The 21,857-nt window shown below is 35.6% G+C and overlaps 1 protein-coding gene across 3 annotated transcripts in view; it reads right to left on the minus strand.

Annotated features, from left to right (window-relative positions):
- galene overlaps positions 1-8,419 on the minus strand; it is a 138,343-nt gene extending 129,924 nt beyond the window's left edge. For 2 of the 3 annotated variants that reach the window (XM_067128230.1, XM_067128229.1), the window contains exons 1-2: positions 8,390-8,419; positions 7,710-7,886 (exon numbers count right to left, since the gene is read on the minus strand). The gene's annotated coding sequence lies outside the window, so the exon portion shown is untranslated. Of the gene's footprint in view, positions 1-7,709; positions 7,887-8,389 lie in introns of those variants that run through there. The other variant, XM_067128228.1, reaches the window with a different exon arrangement.
- Positions 8,420-21,857: the final 13,438 nt, after the last annotated feature.

Below are 21,857 nucleotides of genomic sequence, written 5' to 3' on the forward strand. Positions count from 1 at the left end.
AATTAGCACTTAAAAGTAAGAACGACTCAGCAATTAAAGTAAGAACAACTCAGCAATTAAAGTAAGAACGACTCAGCAATTACGAGTAAGAACGACTCAGCAATTAAAGTAAGAACGACTCAGCAATTAAAGTAAGAATGTCCCAGCAATTAAAGCAAGAATGACTCAGTAATGAAAGAAAGAACGACTCGGCAACTAAAGTAAGAACGACTCACCAATTAAGAGTAAGAACGACTCAGCAATTAAAGTAAGAATGACTCAATAATGAAAATAAGAACGACTCGGTAATTAAAGTAAGAACGACACACCAAGTAAAGTAAGAATGTCCCAACAATTAAAGTAAGAACGACTCAGCAATGAAAGCAAGAACGACTCACCATTTAGAGTAAGAGCGACTCAGCAATTAAAGCAAGAACGACTCAACAACTAGAGTAAGAACGACTCAGCAATTAAATTAATAATGACTCACCAATTATATTAAGAACGACCAGCAATTAAATTAATAACGACTCAGCAATTAGAGTAAGAACGACTCAGCAGTTAAATTAAAAACGACTCACAAATTAAATTAAGAACGACTCAGCAATTAGAGTTAGAACGACTCAGCAATTAAAGTATTAATATGGCAGGACCGTTGTGGTATCTCTGGAGTCACCATCATGTAAATGGTACTTAATCAACTGTGGTGAACTGCAATCAGACAGAAAAGTATTGAGGCTAGCAACCTCATCCCAAAAGACCTGACGAGAACCGTAAGGCTAAGATAAGAGTCAAACCAACTAAGAGGAAATTAATGACATGAAAAAACGAGCATGCGCGCGCGAGTACACATGGACCTAAAAATAACGCACATAACAAGGCAGCGTACTCCAACCCCGCAACTCTCCCATTGCGTAGGCGAAAAAAAAAACCATCAAAGAACCCAACCCAACCCCGATCCCCACCCCAACCCCCGACACTAACCCCAACCCCTGCTCTCCCATCAGCAACATCTGCTCGTCATTCATAATGAAACACAGATGGCAAAGAGAGATTTTTCATTTGCCGCTTCAACGCTGACAAAAGATTTTTCATTTGATTTTTTTTTTTCTCGGGAAAACTGGTGCTTCCAAGAACTCTAATCGACGAGGACACGAGCCGATAGCTTCCGAATTAATAATAATAATAATAATAATAATAATAATAATAATAATAATAATAATAATGATAATTCCCAGAACTTAACAAAATAATACAAAATAAATACACTTATGTAGAGAACGACTTTTCAGATATTTCTTGTGTAAATCTCTTGCACGAACAAATAAAAAAACATTTCATACCGGTAATAAAAACCCCAAAAGCAAAATATTAATAATATGCATATAAGAACCCTTCAGATACTTTCTTCCATCAAATATCTCAAGCCTGCACTCTTACAACAATTACAAATACACACATACGTACAGAGAAAGACAGAACAAATAACAAAGAATATTACTTTCGAAGAATGTTACTTTTCTCATTCCTAGCTGTGAATGTTGGTGCCCGTCAAATATAGAAAAGTCTGCAATGCCAGCGTCAAAAAATCACCATATGTGTTAATTACCTCTGGCAAGGTGGTCCGGTTTGTTTATCAGAATTGCACAACAATTTATGCGTGGATTTTGCCAAAATCTCACCAATTATGGTCCTTAAATCTGACACCAGGTGAGTAGGTTGTGGAAGAGATTGGAATGTAAGAATTGGAGGTATAGAAATATATACTGCCCTAAAATGGAAGACTGCAGTATCTGCAAAAATACAAAACTGAGAAAAATGGTAGATACTCCCTTGGCTTGCCACTGATTTTTCAGATACTGCAAATAGGACCCTCTCAATACTCGTGGAAAGCATTGAAGAATCATTCTGAAACTGCAGTAACTTGTGTATTAGTGTTTCACGAGCCAAGTAGGTGGCATATCTCAATTTCGAAAATTTTGCTGATACTGCAGTTTTCCATTTTAGGGCAGTATAGTCAAGGCCACAGGCACGTTTACGAAGTCTAAGGGAATCATTTACACATTTCACATCAGTAAAAAGAAGGTTAAGGCTAGAGTTCAGGTCTGAATCGCATTTTAGTGGACGTTTTTGATCATGTTACATTTAAAGAAATATACCTTTTTTTGGAGAAGAGTCTTTTTGGAGGGGGTGAAATCCTCAGCCTTAGCGGAGGACGCTCTTGCTAATTTATTTATTTAACTGCTTTCATTTACAAACATACACAAACACACATTACTGTGTTTATTTTTTTTAACATGCTTCTACCTTCTATCAATTCATCCCGCATAGATTTATTGCAGTACTCATTTAACCAATAGTCGTCAATAACAAATCTGAAACCATTATATCTATTAACCATACTTCAAGGACTTGAGGCCTCTACTAGAAAATAATTTGTTTTTCACGATGCACTGCAGACTTTTAGTTTTCTGTAAAAGAAAACTGTTGAGATGGCTTTGTCTGTCCGTCCGCGCTTTTTCTGTCCGCCCTCAGATCTTAAAAACTACTGAGGCTAGAGGGATACAGATTAGTATGTTGATCATCCACCCTCCAATCATCAAACATACCAAATTGCAGCCCTCTTGCCTCAGTAGTTCTTATTTTGTTTAAGGTTAAAGTTAGCCATAATCGTGCTTCTGGCAACGATATAGTATAGGCCACCACCCGGCCGCTGTTAAAGTTTCATGGGCCGAGGTTCACACAGCATTATACCGAGACCACCGAAAGATAGGGTGGCCTTGATTATACGCTGTAGAGGATGTACAGAAAACTCAATTGCCCCGAAGAAACTTCTGCGCATTTTTTTTACTTATGTTGGGATCAAACAAGCAATTATCATTTAACCAATTCCCGTAATTATTAATACATTTAGACGCACAAATGATAAAGTTACATAATCATAACAGGTGTACATATAATTCATACATCAAATGGTTATCTGATGTAGACGTTACTGCATATAAAAAAATAACCAGTGACCTTGAAAAGAAGGTCAAGGTCAGACATACTGAGGCCAAGGGATGAGGTCAGTTAATGGTCCCCATCTTTCAAATCCCGAGTCCCTTATAATCAAGATACGATGACACTGGGAAGTCAATAAGAATAACTTCGAGGAACAAAGTGAAGCAATGCTGGAGCTGGTCAGTACTTGAATGGGTGACCAACAAGGAAGAAGGATAATAATAATAATAATAATAATAATAATAATAATAATAATAATAATAATAATAATAATAATAATAAGAAGAAGAAGAAGAAGAAGAAGAAGAAGAAGAAGAAGAAGAAGAAGAAGAAGAAGAAAGAAGAAGAAGAAGAAGAAGAAGAAGAAGGAGGAGGATGTGGAATATGCCAATGGAAATTGTACCCATAATCATAGGAACACGAGGCACGATCCCAAGATTCCTTTGAAGGAATCTGGAAAAACTAGATGCTGAAGTAGCTCCAGGACTCATGCAGAAAAGTGTGCTACTAGAAACAGCACACATAGTGAGAAAAGTGATGGACTCCTAAGGAGGCAGGATGCAACCACGAACCCCACACTATAAAAACCACCCAGTCGAATAGGATGACTGTGATAGACAAAAAAATAAATAAATAAATAAACAAATAATAATAATAATAATAATAATAATAATAATAATAATAATAATAATAATAATAATAATAATAATAATAATAATAATATGATATCGACTATCCAGAGACATCCCTATTCTGCCAAAAAATATTGCCCGTGATAACGTACTATAATTTTTCTTTTCTCTCTCTCTCTCTCTCTCTCTCTCTCTCTCTCTCTCTCTCTCTCTCTCTCTCTCTCTCTCTCTCTGGCAAGAGTGAAGGTAACAGGAAGGGGTTAAAAAAGCGGCCGTACATAGCAGAGTTCCCAAAATAAAAATGGGAAAAAAATAGGTGACAAAAGATTTACCTACTTTACTTCCAAGACCCCAATGCGAAATATGCCCTTAGCGTCAAGAAGCTCTTTATTTTAATCATATATATATATATATATATATATATATATATATATATATATATATATATATATATATATATATATATATATATATATATATATCTGTTGGCTGGGCTGAGTCCGGAGGACTATAGCACGCCCCCTACTCCCTTCCGAAACTTAGAACATTTACCTTAAGGCAAGAGCCCGTGCTGGCATAAGGCCGGCATAAGCTAGATAAACTTGAGTGAGTGACATACTAGGACAGCATTAAGAGAGCCCGGAAAGTGACTGTAGTCTCGTTAAAATAAGAATAATAGATCTTACCGTCCTTATCAATCTCCTTACTGAAGGGGAAGACAAAGAGAAAACGGGGAATGGAAAACGAGAGTGGGGGTCTAATACCCCCCTCTGAAAATAGAAAAGTTATAAGAACAATTAAAAAAATAGGGAATGAGATATTTTTTAAAATAATCACGTTATTAATAATCTTTGTGGGACTTGACAGAACGGGCATTATATAATAATTTTATTGTGGAAGGTCCGAGACGGGCACAGATGCCCAGGGCATTCTCGGCCGCAGAAGAAAAAATAAGGAGCAAATAGGATGGGTGGGAGTTCCGTAATAAAAAAAAATTAATACTTAATTAAAGATTGACTCTTGAGTTCATGATTTTCATACAGTAACCGTGGCAAGAAGAGGAAGTGGCGGCGGCATAATAGTCGAGGAGCTTTCAGGAGCAGTGTCTGAAAAAATGTCTGCAGAAAAGTGATCCCAACCTCTGTTGATCAGCCCACAATTATATGCTGTATTCCAGTACATGCTCAATTTATTATACAGTAAATAGAGGTGACTGCGTTTCAAAATACACCAGTTTCGGCATTTTAACAGTAAAGAGTTTTTAAATTTCCTCTGTAATTAATAAAAAAGTTATGTTGACTTCATTTATTCTACAACGTTAAAAGTGCACAATTACGTTTAGTAAAGAAAACAATAAAGTGAAAACTAATAATAACAATAATGAATAAATAAATAAATTCATTCATTCATTAATTAAACGAAATCAATAATTTCTTTGCAGTATCCAACATTTTACTTTCGATTTTCCTCCTTATTTTTCAATAATAATAATAATAATAATAATAATAATAATAATAATAATAATAATAATAATAATAATAACTAAACCTGATTCTGAAGAATTCTCAACAAGATCATTAACCTTTCAACTAATTCCTAAGCTGACTTCACAAGTATACGACGAATAGCCGACGTCACTTTTACAAGACGAACTGTCAAAACCTAATAATTGTATGAGGAATTGTTGATGTCAATCGTATGACAAATGGCTGATGTCGCTAGAATGACGAATTGTTGACGTACCCTTCATATGACGAAGTGGCTTTCGTGAGACAAACGACTGAAAGGTTTTAGGTTATTAAGTTTTCCGACAAATCCTCGCATTGCTTCGAGTCGTTGCGACGAATTCCTAACATCAATTCAGCTTTAGTGAATCTTACGCCGAGTTCAAGTTTTCCATTTTTGCATGAAAGATGTTAAACTACGTCCAAAAGTCTATTCAAATATTATTACATTTTTTGTAACTTTATTACAAAATTGTTCGTATTAACTCAAAATCATACGTAGGAATTATATGTAATCATACATTTCAAGATTAGATTATCAAAATTTCTCACATATTTTCAACATAAAATATTTTTTGCAAGCATATTAATATGCCTAACGGTACAATGGTGCTTGATAGTTATACTATACCACGCATTTACTCAGTGAATTAAGATAATTACTCTCTTAATTTTGTATAAATATCATTACATTTTTAACCATGTTAAATTTGTATAAACATTATGAAATAATGGATAAAATAGACTGGTAAGTTCAAGGGGCAAGGCAAATGTAAATAAAGACGCAAATCTTCGTTTCCACATCTGAATTTAGCTCTTAACTACTTCCTGTTGACTTCCCCCTCAAAAATGCGCTTTAGTCCTGCGTAGTCCTTGGGCCAAGAAACTTTCCAAGAAACTTTCTCCCCAAATGAAAGCAACAAAGAAAGCAGGAGTGTTGCCAAACCTGCGCAAAACAACAATTAACAGAAATGATAAACCATAAACGTTGGCAATAACAATAACAATAGTGATGCTGTTGTTGCATTTGTTGTTATCAAGATTTTAAGGTACATTTCCAAATCATGTTGAAATATTTCTCTCTCTCTCTCTCTCTCTCTCTCTCTCTCTCTCTCTCTCTCTCTCTCTCTCTCTCTCTCTCTCTCGTGAGTATTAAGGCTCTTGAAGTAAAGTTGCAAAACCAGGAAGAACATTAAAATATAACCCTACAACATTTATATTTATATTTATATTTATATATATGATATCCTGAAGAGAAAACTTACATTACTGACTAGACCTACTTCCACAGGTAACTCATCAGCATCCCGTCGACCACGCCACGAACACAACCCCACTGATTTCTGCCTCTTGCTTATTGGATAAAAGGGCCCCTTTCGTTCCAACACCTCTTTCATCCCATCTAGCCAAGATTCTCTCAGTCATGCCTCATTCTCTCTACGTGACCAAACCACCTAACAACATAGATCCCTCCTTACATTAATGTTAACATTTTTAGGATCTCTAATTTATCTTCATCTCCCCAACACCTTCCACCATCATATTCATAAAAATATTAAACAGGTGTGGAGACATACCACATTCTTATTAGAGACCCCATTTTACCCCAAACCAGGCACTCTCATGACTATGTATTCTAACGAAAGCGTCGCTACTTTCATCCTAAAAACTTCCACTCATTCTTAACCAGTCCATTATGCATCATACAATTATAATATTCAGTAATAATTCCATTTTAAGCTTTCTCTAGGTTAATGTATGCTATAGACAATTTATTCCTTACGCTTTACCTTCCCTTACAGCTGTTTCATAACAAATACTTAATCCACATACTCTCTCCCTTGTCTACGCCAACACAGCTCTTTTTCTATCAGACTTTCTGTTATCTGTCTGATGTTTTCAACCGAAACCTGTCATATATATATATATATATATATATATATATATATATATATATATATATATATATATATATATATATATATATATATATATATATATATATATATATATATATTTTTATCACGCCGTGATTTATATAAAATCATGAAGCTACAAATGTTGTTTAATATCAATTCACGCTACTTCAGGAATATCCCCGACGGGGAATTATAAGTAGCGTGAATTAGATATTAAAATTAGTAGTTTCATGATTATATATATATATATATATATATATATATATATATATATATATATATATATATATATATATATATATATATATATATATATATATGACCTTTATCATTTACACAATAGTTCTGCACATTAATACAATTAATAAGAGGGCCTCATTTAAACTGGATGGTATCTAGCGGAGATATTTATTCGGGAAAAGTGACAAGCTTTTTATTCTAACAGTCCTCATCAAGTCTGGTTCCTGGAATAAATGTCCTCATCGTCTGGATATCCTCCAGTTGAAATGAGGTCTCCGCTAGATACCATCCAGTTGAAATATATATATATATATATATATATATATATATATATATATATATATATATATATATATATATATATATATATATATATATATATATATATATATATATATATATATATATATATATTTAGATACAGTACCTACCTTTTCGTGAATCACCGGAAGTCAAAGATCAATACCACAATTAGCTAATAACCAAAGATTTTCTGATATTTCTGATTCTATTTTTTCACAAGAATGTCAACATTCTACGTCACATAAAAATCACATAACTAATTTTCCAAAATGTTCCACTATTCTCACCATTATAAAAAATAGTCACTTTTTTTAGAAACCAAAATATAAAAAAAATTATTTTCCTGGTTTAAAAAATTCTCCCACTCAAAAAAAAATTACCAATATAATCACAAAAACCACTTTATTCAATCAACACATCAGTTGTTATTTGCATAATAACCTTTCTGCTGTGAACACGCCGATAACAAATAACAATCTAAAGACGCCACTGAGAATATTGAAAGCCTCGAATGTTATCTTTGTAAATATTTAATAGAAATAATGAATAACAGGAAAACTACTAAATTAACAACAAAAACCACTTGATTAAATCACCACATCGACTGTTATTTACATCAATAACCTTCCCGCTGTAGACGCGCCGATAACAAATAACAATACCAAGACGCCACAGAATATTCAAATTCCAGGAAGTAACTTTCCAACAGCGAACAAATGCAATTAATCAACTTTGAAAATAAGCAACAAATGAATGAATTAATCCCAGAGACAAAACGAGCTACTGGGATCCGCTCTAGACAACACACCCGCACTTTCAGGCACCTTTGCTAGTGACTGGGGAGAGGCGGAGTTGCCAAAAGGCGGGCTCTCATTGCAATGCGCGCGCGCATACTCTCTCTCTCTCTCTCTCTCTCTCTCTCTCTCTCTCTCTCTCTCTCTCTCTCTCTCTCTCTGTTACACACATGTACATTCGCATTCACGTATGTGTTTGTTCGATGTATAGTTTTCGCGTGTTGTTAATATGTGTAAATGCGTACATCTTCGCATACTTTTACACACATATATACAGTATATACTATATATATATATATATATATATATATATATATATATATATATATATATATATATATACTATATATATATATATATATGTATTACATTATGTATATTATAATGAACAAATAAAATATATGAACATACACACACGTATCCTGTTGGCAGGTACACGTGAGGTGAATTACTGTATCTTACACAAACAAACACGCACATACACATCGTTCAATTAGAAACATAACTTTCGAACACTCTCTGTCTCTCTCTCTCTCTCTCTCTCTCTCTCTCTCTCTCTCTCTCTCTCTCTCTCTCTCTCTCTCTCTCTTACACGTACACACACTAAAACGCGAACACACATATGCTGACAGGTGCATAATTTCTCTCTCTCTCTCTCTCTCTCTCTCTCTCTCTCTCTCTCTCTCTCTCTCTCTCTCTCTCTCTCTCTCCCAGTGTACCCACATATTCCTTAATGACCTAAGTTATCTTCATACTTCACCCAGACATACCCTACTAAATACAAGCCATATCGTCCTTCCTATTTATGGTTTTATTTTGACTTCAAAGTCATTATTCTAATCCGAGAGAGAGAGAGAGAGAGAGAGAGAGAGAGAGAGAGAGAGAGAGAGAGAGAGAGAGAGAGAGAGAGTATAAACTGAACGTTCAAAATAGGATAACAAAATGTGATGTGGGAGGGAGAGAGAGAGAGAGAGAGAGAGAGAGAAAGAGAGAGAGAGAGAGGAGAAAGGAGGGGTAAACTGAAAATCAACACCGAACAAAATAAAATGATAACAAGGTACTACGCGCGAGATAGAGAGAGAGAGAGAGAGAGAGAGAGAGAGAGAGAGAGAGAGAGAGAGAGAGAGAGAGAGAGAAGACACTGGTGGGGTGGGTCAAAATTAGCGACTACAGTGAATGACATGGCACTAATCAGAAGAAATAGAGAGAAATTCTATTCTGACGTAAGCCACGGAATGCCACCCTCTACTGTTTTACAAAATTAAACTCAAGTTCAATAAAGAAATACTGATATTTCTACCGAGCTCAATTTTCCCCTCAACTCACTAAGTGGCACCCCTCGGACGGGAGAAAAAGCCAAAACAAATAAAAATAAAAACGAGGGGAAAGAAAAATAAGAAGGGGGAAAGAATTACCCACGTGTATATATATTCCCGGGGATGTAAACCCGCCCCCGTCAACACGGCGTCTAAACCAAGGTCTAAGACCTTGGTCTAAACACATGGCTGCCTTGTAGCTCGGCGGCCCGACTGAGAGAGAGAGAGCTCCCCTCAAACCTAGACCGACACTCACCCCCAACAAAAAAAAAGGGGGCTACTTGTTCCCCCTCACTTAATCCCCCTTAAATTCACATCAACTGGCCCACAGGCACACACACACACACACACACGCATGCGCGCACGCACCCTCACACCAACCAACGGGATTTAAGATTTGAATGAAAGCGGGTGCTTTCGCGTTCAAAAGGCCAGAGCACCAGCGACATGTTCGCTGTGACAAATGTCAGCCCGGAGGTGAATTTGGCAACCAGCTCAGCCATGGATCATGAGTTCAAGCATCTTTCCGTACCGGCAATTAAGGGGTAATATCCAAGGGGCCATTCGTCATATTATACGCCGAGGGTGGGGAAGGAAACTACAAATTAGAACGACTGGTTATGTCCGCGCAAATGGATTAAGTTACTCTGAAGCAAGTATTTTAGAGCATTTTTTTTAATAAGCAAAACTGCCACTTTCGACATGCATGTGCAGTCACTAATTATAACGGACACATTAGCACACTTATCCTAGGGTCAAGCTAGGTCGGCAGAATTAATTCTGTAAACAGGTCAACTATTTATACTTTTTTTATATAGAAAAATGGTCCTCTGTTCGTTATAATGTATTAACGGAGGCCTTCAGTAAAACATACAACGATACACGAACATACTACTCAAATATATACAAACAACTGATCGTAAGTAAGCATGCATAAGACCACACCAGCAAGACTCACATACAGGGTTGTCAAATTCGGTTCAACAAACTAAAGGTCATGAAATGGACCCTCCTACTGAAACGGCTCCTCTGACGAATATGAAAAATTCTTAAATGGAAACTTCTTCCCCGAATGACTCTCTCTCTCTCTCTCTCTCTCTCTCTCTCTCTCTCTCTCTCTCTCTCTCTCTCTCTCTCTCTCTCTGATTGAAACGTAAATATAAACTTCAAATTCTAGCTAGTGTTTTGGAATGAGTTGCTTGCTCCCAGCAACTTCTTACTTAAATAAGCTCACACTGTTCTTCCCCTATCAGTCCTTCTTTCATCTGTTGTACTTCCACAATCACGGCAAACTGATCTGTGCCGGCAACCTCTCCTCAAAATATTTGGTACAAACCGGAAGGGTGATGCCTTCTGAAGGAAGGCACCGCATTTAATGGAAATGAGTTTGGGTGAAAAACATGCACACACGCACACACACACTTATACATACATATACACATATATATATATATATATATATATATATATATATATATATATATGTGTGTGTGTGTGTGTATGTATGTATGTATATATATGAAAAGTTTTACACAACATTTGGATCACAACTCTGCACGCCAAGACACGAACAAGACTCAACATCCTCCCACAACAGAGAGATGGATTTCCAACGAACCTCCTCTAGCACAAATGTCGCTTTGTACTCGCCAATGCGCGTTAGACTTTCCCCCCGCAATCATCTGGCGAACAGCTGTTGCCTTTCAATGCCTGACGTCAAAACGCAGAAGGAGAGATGAGACAATATATGCCCTCCCCCTTTGATGTTTCCCTACTCCCGCTCCTTTTGTGCCTTTTACTAAAGTATCCCCTTAATTGAGTGAAGAAGATTTCATGAGTCCCGTTTTTTATGCCTCCTCTTTGAGTCTCTCGCTCCGGTGTTTAAAACAATGATGTCATAATCTGAAATGACGTCATAAGAGGTTCATTGTTGGAAATAAAACGATTATGAACGGCTACACGACTCAGGAAATGCTGCATGTGGCAAACCCCACACACACACACACACACACACACATATACATTACATATATTTATATATATATATATATATATATATATATATATATATATATATATATATATATATATATATATATATATATATATATATATATATATATATATATATATATATATATATATATATATATATATAATATATATATATATATATATATATATATATATATATATATATATATATATATATATATATATATATATATATATATATATATATATATATATATATATATATATATATATATATATATATATATATATATATATTTATATATATATACTATATATATATATACATAATTTATATATATATATGCATATATACCACCCTGGTCCCTGTATAAGTCTATGGAATGAAGATAACTTGCTTCAAGGTTTGGAAAAAGTTAAGTATACCATAGTTTTAATAGACCACTGAGCTGATTAACAGTTCTCCTAGGGCTGGCCCGAAGGATTAGACTTATTTTACGTGGCTAAGAACCAATTGGTTACTTAGCAACGGGACCTACAGCTTATTGTGGAATCCGAATCACATTATAGCAAGAAATGAATTTCTATCACCAGAAATAAATTCCTCTAACTCTTCATCAGCCGGCCGGGGAATCGAACTCCAGCCTAGCGAGTGCCAGCTCTTCAAAAATGGTGTATATAAATGCATAAATATATATATATATATATATATATATATATATATATATATATATATATATATATATATATATATATACATATGAGTCTCAACCTATTCCTGCAACCCTCCCCTCCAGTTTCTGGTCCGTTCAATTTAGTCTCTTCCTACTAAGCTATACAACTTCAACTTGCCTTACTCCCTTAAACCAATGCTAAAACAGTCTTGGAATAACTTAGTGGTCTGCTTAAAATCTTCTATATATAAAAATGGATGTATGTATGCATAACTCTGAATTGCACTGAGCAATTTCAACCAAACATGGTATACATATGACTTACTATCTCGAAAAGACTAGTGTGGGGGTAAGAAGTTACTAGCACCAAAGGGCACCAGTGGGGGTGGGGGTGGGAAGGGCTTTCCTGAAACGGGGCTGGTTATGCCCGTAGACTTAGTATCTTTACAACTTTATCATACCTAATTTTGGCATACATATGACTTACTGTCTAGAAAAGAATACTGTGGGGGGTAAGACATCAATGGCACCAAAGGTGGGTGGAGGTTGGGAAGGGGTGAAAGGGAGAGAGTGAAAGGGAGAGGAAGTGAGAGAGAGAGAGAGAGAGTAGAGGGGATGTTAGGGAGAAGAAAGAGGGAAAGAGACAAGGAGGGTTGGAGAGAGAGAGGGAGAGGAAGTGAGAGAGAGAGAGTAGAGGGGGCGTTACAGAGAAGAGAAGAGAGAGAGAGAGAGAGAGAGAGAGAGAGAGAGAGAGAGAGAGAGAGAGAGAGAGAGAGAGAGTGTTTGTTGGTAGTGGTTGTCATTCAGACTTACCCCGGGCAGTGCCAGGTTGGTCAACTAGTATTTCATAAAGATAAGGGGCTGTTCCTGGTCCTAATGATAGAAAATAAACTTAATGGATACTCTGAAACAATAAATAAATTTCTATCATTTTTTTTTTCATTATTATCGAAAATATTACTAGTTCTTTTCCTTCCTCGCAAAAAAAAATCGCAATTTAATCTGTTGGTAAAACTGATTTCCGGAGTTGAGAGTAATCAACAAAAGTTTCCAAGGCCCACCCTCCTTCTCTTTAGACAACCCCCGTCCGAAGATAAATTCGAAGTGACACGACATCCAAAGATAAAAAACAAAGAGGAAGAACAGGAGGAGGTAGGGGGTGGAGAGGGAACGCCCTTCCCCGAATTATTTTCCCGCGCGCGGGACACGGGAGCAATCAGGGTGAGTAATGGAGAGAAACGGAGGGAACAATCATGTGTTTTTGGGGAATGACATTTTCGCGATGCTTTCGGTTGTCAGAGACAGAACAGTGTCTTCTCAAGTTCGTGTGGATATGAGACGTGTAAAACTGGCTTGAAAACAGGGTGTGTGTTTGTTTAAATACAGATAACTGTGTCTATTAATTTTTGTCACCTTGTCTGCGTGGCTATATTAGTGCGGCTATACAGTATATGTCTGTGTATCCCTGTTTGATTACCTGTGCATACAATATATTCTGTTTCTGCATTTGTGTTTAATGCATACCTGTATATGTATGTGCAACTAACTGGTTAATTATTGGGACCTGGTTTTTTAGTCAACGAGTGTATGGTCTGTGTATATGCGGCGTGCATTTGACTGTGTACCTTTGGGTATTTTTTTTTTTCTATGCAGATGTATGTTTGCGTCTGTCTGTACTCAACATTTCCACCCATTTTAAAAATCTCTAGGTCAAGACAACTCCAAAATTCGGTTTTGGTCATCCTGACACATAGGTCAAATATTTAAGTATACTAAATGCAACGAATTCCACCAAATATGCAAACAAGTAAACATTCATTCATCACTTTAATAAATCCCTGTCTTTACGCACACAGCAACAATTTCCATACAAGTTTTCGCTCAAGACGATTCCTCTATTTTCTCCGCAGGGTAAAACAGCCTTCACTAGTCCCTTCTTTCTTTCAAACTTGAACTTTCCTTGTCCCATTTCTCTGAAATTCTCAATTTATAAATGTCTTCTCTCCTAACTTTGCGAGTATATCTACATGGCCATAATTTCTATTTCAATCTTCTCACTTGGCCTATATAACTGGATTACAAGGGTCCCCTTCAAACTATCTATCTTAACACTTTACTCTTAAGTTTTTGCAAAACAAAAGACGACTGACTAAGACTACCCTGCCTGGGATTCTTAGACGCCAACACATTTATTCTTCCACTATCCATTGCATTATCTCAAAAACAGTTGCATGAGTCACACGGTACCATGATTTTCTCATATATTAAACTCGGACCCATTCTAACTTTCATTAATCCTTGTGACATGTTTACTTACATTCACTATTTCTCTTTCTGAAGAGGCACCGAATGGCCTCTTCATACTCTTATTGCCAACCAACAGAGCATCTTCTATTTCACAAGCCGTTAAATATATTCATATATTTTATTTTCTAATAATTAATCTTTTCTTTCTGCATTTCCTATTATCTTCCGTTACTTCTTTCAAATGAACACCAAATTTTTGAGGGAGCTTGAATTGCAAGTCAGTGGCTTCTGTGGTGGGCTTGTTCCATACGAATGTGGGTTCATCTTCTGAATAATAATAATAATAATAATAATAATAATAATAATAATAATAATAATAATAATAATAATAATAATAATAATAATAATAAAAGAAGAAGAAGAAGAAGAAGAAGAAGAAGAAGAAGAAGAAGAAGAAGAAGAAGAAGAAGAAGAAGAAGAAGAAGAAGAATTTCCCAACCTACACGATTGACTCTGTTTGTTCTAATGCCATTCCAACAATAAATACAAAGAAAGCAGACATACAAAGTTGCTTTTTACCTGCTTATCAAGGAGGTCATCAATAGAGGCACACCTAACATCAATTTTAAATCCTAGCATTAGGGTTGTAAGGGAGACATCTTGACGCTTGGCTCACCTGAAGGCCTTCAATAACGATACATAATAATGTATATTTTGATGCTTTTACTTCTGAAGGTCTTAAGTATTAATAAATTGTTGTTATCACCGTAGTAGTAATAGTAGTAGTTGTTGTATTGAACTGAATATAAGATTTAGGCCAAAGGCCAAGCACTGGGACCTATAAAGGTCATTCATCGCTGAAACGGAGATTGACAATAAAAGGTTTGAGCGGTGTAACATGAGGAAAACCTCGCAGTTGCACTATGAATAAACTGTTAGGAGAGGGTGGAAAGTAAGATGGAAGAAAGAGAATATGAAAGGAGGTACAGTAAAAGGAACGAAAGGGGTTGCAGTTAGGGGCCGAAGGGACGCTGCAAAGAACCTTTAAGTAATGCCTGCAGTGTACCGCATGAGGTGCACTGACGGCACTGCCCCCTTACGGGTTATTGTTGTAGTAACATTCTTGATGTTCATATTTTTTAGGAATAAGCTGAAACGCCAAGTATAGATCATTCCTCTTTTTTCAACAGAAAATCATTACATTCCATTTATTTCTTACTTTTTAAATGTTGTTAAATGGTTATCAAACAAATGTGACTTTCTTTGAATAATCACTGATGAATATTAAAATGTCTGGTCACTGAATTAGGAACTAATATGTCTACTATGCAAAAGACAAACATTACTGAAAAAATTCAACTTAATTTTGTTAATACTAGCACTAATACAAACTCATATTTCAATGCAAATACACCTCTCTCTCTCTCTCTCTCTATGTGTGTGTGTGTGTGTGTGCGATACACTGTTTTAGAGGAAAAGACATATACAAAACTTTCGCACCATATCTTTATCAAATTGCAAAATAAACTGTAAAACTCTAAATGAAGAAACGCCCTCTACACACGAACTACACCTCATATATACTTCATTCACAACCCTTCCCCTCTTTCGTATAAACCCTCTCTCTCTCTCTCTCTCTCTCTCTCTCTCTCTCTCTCTCTCTCTCTCTCTCTCTCTCTCTCTCTCTCTCTCACGCAAATATTCCAAAGGAGGTACCAAGGTCTAGAGAGTAACATGTCTTTGCCTCGTCTACGAAAAAATATTTCAAAGGATATACGCCATCTCTCTCTCTCTCTCTCTCTCTCTCTCTCTCTCTCTCTCTCTCTCTCTCTCTCTCTCTCTCATCCACCTACCACGAAAAAAGGCATCTATCTAACCGATAGCTACAGCTAAAAAACTAAAACCTTGGATTTTTTCAAGCATATTTGATCTTTCAGCGCCGGGCTGTATATAAACAGACGCCACGCTCTTTCGCCCAAATTCTTTTGACAGGACAGGGAACATAGTGACGCGTTTCTGTGTACACATAACACACTCTCTCTCTCTCTCTAAAAGATACATAGAAATTCGTCATATATACTGTATATATATATATATATATATATATATATATATATATATATATATATATATATATATATATATATATATATATATATATATATATATATATATATATATATATATATATATATATATATATATATGTGTGTGTGTGTGTGTGTGTGTGTGTGTGTGTGTGTGTATGGATCAAGAGCAAGAGCTTGAATGAATAGAATAATACAAAATTAACGAGCAAAATTTCATTAGCATGAGATAATGTTAATGATGATGATGATGATGATGATTTTTTTATTATGATTATTTCTGGGAAAATTAAACCCTCAGGTTTTCCGGATTTTTCTGTAAAATTATTTTTATGTAACGTTAAGGATATGTGACGCTATGCCATACAAACCTACAAAAAACTCAATAGAATCAGGGGCTCTCATTTTTTCCCCACAAAGAACAGAACACCGTCATTATTATTATTATTATTATTATTATTATTATTATTATTATTATTATTATTATTATTATTATTATTATTCTACGTGGCTTGAGAACATCGAACACGTCACTCCAAGGATTAGTTCTTAAATGAAATTTGAAAATGGATTTGGCATTTAAAAAATTGCAGTTATATAAACAAGCATTGCAAAGACAAAGGAAACGAAAAAGGATTATTGAAAACTCCATGTCTATCGCATGTCTAATCGTCCCTTGAACACTTCACTTACGTGGCGCCTTTATTGAAAGGCCAGTGCTGGCATAAGGCTAATTACCACCCAAATCGCCATACCAGTACATGTGCACTCGAAACGCGAGTTATAATTGCACATGAAAATAGCCTTGCTTTCTGAAGACAATATTATACTAACTTTATACTAATATGTTAATATACTTGAAAAGTCAACGTATTTGTTTGGAATAAACAATTTCCATTTTCCAAGTTCATTTCAACCAGCTACGTGCAGAAGCGTGAAGTTAGTTCATACGTGCGTGCCGTTACAAAGGTCTCCCCGCGCGCGCCAACCAGTGACGTCACGATGGCGGCTGCCAAAAAACCAAGTAGTCACCTACTTTATGGGGCCAGACTATTATACGATTCGTCGTGCGGCAGTTTTAGTTGGCAGCCTGTCGGTTTCCCGTTTCTCGCAAAATATACGACTTTGCCGTATTCAGAATAGGACGAAAATTTTGTTTAAAACTTGCTGTTTCAACATAAACCCTGACATTAGCCTACTTATTTTCCACAAATTAAAAACTTGTATTTCTTGTAACTTGTGAGGAAAGGTAAAACCATTAACAAATAAGCGTTTACAGTACTTTACTAATAAAATGTCATGAAACTGTCTAAAGCCTGTATGCAAGTTTTGCAAACAAAATTAGACTACAAACCTAAAATGTTTTCATTTTGCATTTCGAAGTGAAAAGAGGCAATACCTTGAACGAATTTTTTTCTATAGTATTTTTTTCATTTATTCATTTAATTCTATATATATTTGGCTTTAGGCAAATCGAAGTGATAACTACTTTGTCAGGCTACATCCTATACTAATGACTGTTATTTTGTTTGTTACAGTTTTTTATTTTAAAATATTTCTCGACTTGCAGAAAAGTTTCTCCAACTGCAGACTCTGCAGCAAAATCCCCATGTAACGAGTTACTGCCTACAGTGTACCTTGAGCAGCTCACTGTAGATGGTGCTAATGAGTCCTTTCATCTCAAAGGCTGTCCAACTTCTTTAACTCTGACTTGCTCCATACATCAACAAACGCCCCCGCCCTCAACCCCCTGCCCACGAAACGGAGTGCAAACACCCCGGCACCCTCCCAAAATATGCCTTCTCCCCTTAGTTGCATTTCTGTCTTTCCCTAGATGTAATTGCTTGTTGCGAGTTGCACCTTTGGGTAAGGTTTCATAAATATTTACAGATGACATTTTATGCAATCCTTCGTACAAACAAAAATAAATAAAATACAACTTCAAAATGTCTCCAACAATTTTTCTCCAAATACAGGTTATAACATTTCTTCACCAAAGATCCATTACAGACTGACAAAAGGTTCCACTCAAAAATTTATTTTTGTGAACTTTAGCTGCAACAGCCAATTGAATTTTACAGATCTAGTGAACTACAATACAAAATTAACCTTACCTTCCTTCCTTCCTTCCCCAGTCCTTGTTCCTCATGCTATTCAGCAAATAAAAGACACTGGTCACCTAAGAAATAAAAATGAGTTAGGTTATAGGTCTGTGATAGTTACAATGGTTTAAAAAAAAAAAAGGCAGTTTAGAAGGAATGACATTTCGTTTTTTAAATCATTTGATATCAAAATCTGGTGATAAAGTCATTTGATTTACAGCTAACATCAAAGTACATTACATAGATGATTAGACCATTCTGGTAACACAATGAATAAAAAAGGAAAACGTCAAAGGTGTTTTTTACAAGAACAAGTCTTGAGGATGTATTGAACTTGAACCAAATCAATTCAGGCTGTAAATTTTTATGCTGAGGTGAGGCTCTTTAGCCCAATTATACCTGCAGTGTTGATTACAATGATTTCAAATTATAGTTTAGCTTTTGTGACTTTGTGTTTGCCCCCAGACTTGGCTATATTGAGTGCTCAGATACCAGAATTTTGGTCCTACATTTGACTTCCACAAATTCTGGTGCTGTACTGGAATGAACTGAATTGAATTGAAATATATAATTTAGGCCAAATGCCAACTGCTGGGACCTATGGGGTCATTCAATGCTGGAAGGGAAATTGAGAGTAAAAAGGTTTTAAAGGCATAACAGAAGGAAAACTTCACAGTTGCAATATGGAATTGTTCAGAGGGGGTAAAAAGTAAGATAGAAGAGAATACGTACAGAGATACATTTAAAGAATGGAAGGAGTTGCAGGCAGGGGCCAAAAGGACACTACAAAGAACCGTAAGTACTATCCCCCTATGGAGGCTGTATTGGAATGCTGTAATGAGAATGAAATACTCCTAATTCATAGTTCTTCTTTCTCTCCCTCTCATTCTACTCACATTCTTCAGGCCTTACCGTCGTCGTTGCTTTTTCCATTTAACATTTGCTATTACAGTATCCACATCCAGCATTACCATACCCACTCAACTAAAGAAAACTACTCTAGGAGGTTTAAATCAAGAGCAACTGCAGAGAATGAATAAAGGGGAGAAAACAAAATACAAATTTCTATCCATTTCTGGATGGCTCAAACAAACAAATTGTGTTGCAAAAATGACAAAAATTCTCTTAAAGGTGGGAACACACTTTCCATTCTGCTAAGTGCACATTAACATATTTTCATAAAAGCTTCTGGTCAAATGATTCATGTCCATACATGCAAATACCCACCTACAAACCTAAAAATTCTATCCTGTTCAACAAGCGAAAGTTGTGTGAAACGCAGATATAAGTGAAAATGTAAAGCTTTTGACAAATCTTATTCAGTTTGTAGGGAATTTTATTTTTCTAATTTATGTACATGTATTGTGGACTTTTTTTATAACAAACAAATTCCTTTATTTTTTTTTTTTCTTAACAGCACTGAATCTGGCTCAACACATCCATTTATCTGATTCACAACTGTGGTGTACCAAATTTATTCCAAGATGTCCAGTATATAAAAAGTTGTCCCTATCAGTCTTGCTGTCCTATTTCAACTTCATCTTTCTCACTGATACCTCTCACTTAAGAACATAAATGGTCCTTTAAATATATGAAGGACCTTGAGAGCACATTCCTTAAAACAGCCCAACAAGTAAAAATGTGATTCATTAGTCTGGTTAAGCTTGGGGTATGAAATGAGCACACCTACCATTTGTGAACTTCAAGCATTTCCTAGTATTATATGCTTTCATACAATAATTTGACTTTTTGTGATAAAGTATGATAATAAAATCTTCAAAACAAGGCAGGGGTGTACAATGCAAACTTGCCATTACTTTGAACTAACAAGGGTATACAATTGTTGGGTATTCATCAATTCCAATTATTCTGAATGACAAACCTGTTTGAATCAATTTCTGCAATTGCTTGAGTAAGTCGAGTCCTTAACTGATTTGGTTACTGGAATGCTTATGCTGTAGTTGATGGTCACACTCTTTGGACATAATCCTAAGGACATTTAGCAATATAGTTAAAAAATTCAACCAAACAAGCTGAGTAAACTGTTAACCAACGCAAAGAGATATGTCTCCTGTAAAATAGCTCAAAAAAAAAGTCCAAAATTCTTAGGAAATGAAAAAATTTTCCTTGAATACATTCATTATGCAGAGCAAGGAAACAATCAACATAAGGATATCACATTTACTGCCAAACTTTCCCATCAATTTCATTGATAACTGATATTGAATTGGAAAAGCATAATTATCACTACTACTGCTGTACTAGGTAGTTTAGCCAGCAATCCCAAATTGATTTTATCAGTAACAGGAAAGCACTGCAACAACTGTACAACTTTTTGAATGAGTTTTATATTCCCTATCCCCTGGTGAAATTCATTGTAAGATTACATTAGCAAGTAAGACTGCCTCCAGAAACCTTTGTTGTATGTGCCTCTTCATACCCATTAATGTCTGTCATAAAAGAGCACAGAGTACAGCTCACATTTTGGGGGCATCAATACCCAAACACCTTAATCTCCCATAGGCATAACCATGTGTATATGACCAGTCTAGGATATACTACTACACAATGACCTGTCCCCTGTTCTTTACATTTCCTTTTCTCATCTATTTTACCATGATGGTCATCAGTAACTTTTCTTCAAAGGATACATGTTCAAGCAAGTATTCTTTAAACTTCTGCAACCTTGTCTGCTGAAGTAGAAAATACTTTACATTTATTTTATATCACGTCTCCAAATTTGTTAAGGTTTGTTCCTTTTTCAACAAATCTTTACACTGGAGTATGAGCATATTCTGATTAACTGGGGTTTACTTTCTGGATTAGAAAGCACTCTTGCCTCTCCTCCTGCCAGGATGTATTCATAATCAGAAAAACACAATATGCATAAATAATTTACCTACGTCTCTTTCTTACATCTTAAGTGACAAGGTGAAAATATACAACAGTCTGAAGTATGTAACACAAAAACATAAATCTTACCTAACTCTTATGATATACCATACTGGCACCTTATTCCTTATACCATTGTACTTCAGCTAGGTCAAACTATGGCATGCAC

The sequence above is a fragment of the Macrobrachium rosenbergii genome, chromosome 26 (genome assembly GCF_040412425.1).
Source record: "Macrobrachium rosenbergii isolate ZJJX-2024 chromosome 26, ASM4041242v1, whole genome shotgun sequence".
Taxonomy (NCBI): Eukaryota; Metazoa; Arthropoda; class Malacostraca; order Decapoda; family Palaemonidae; genus Macrobrachium; species Macrobrachium rosenbergii.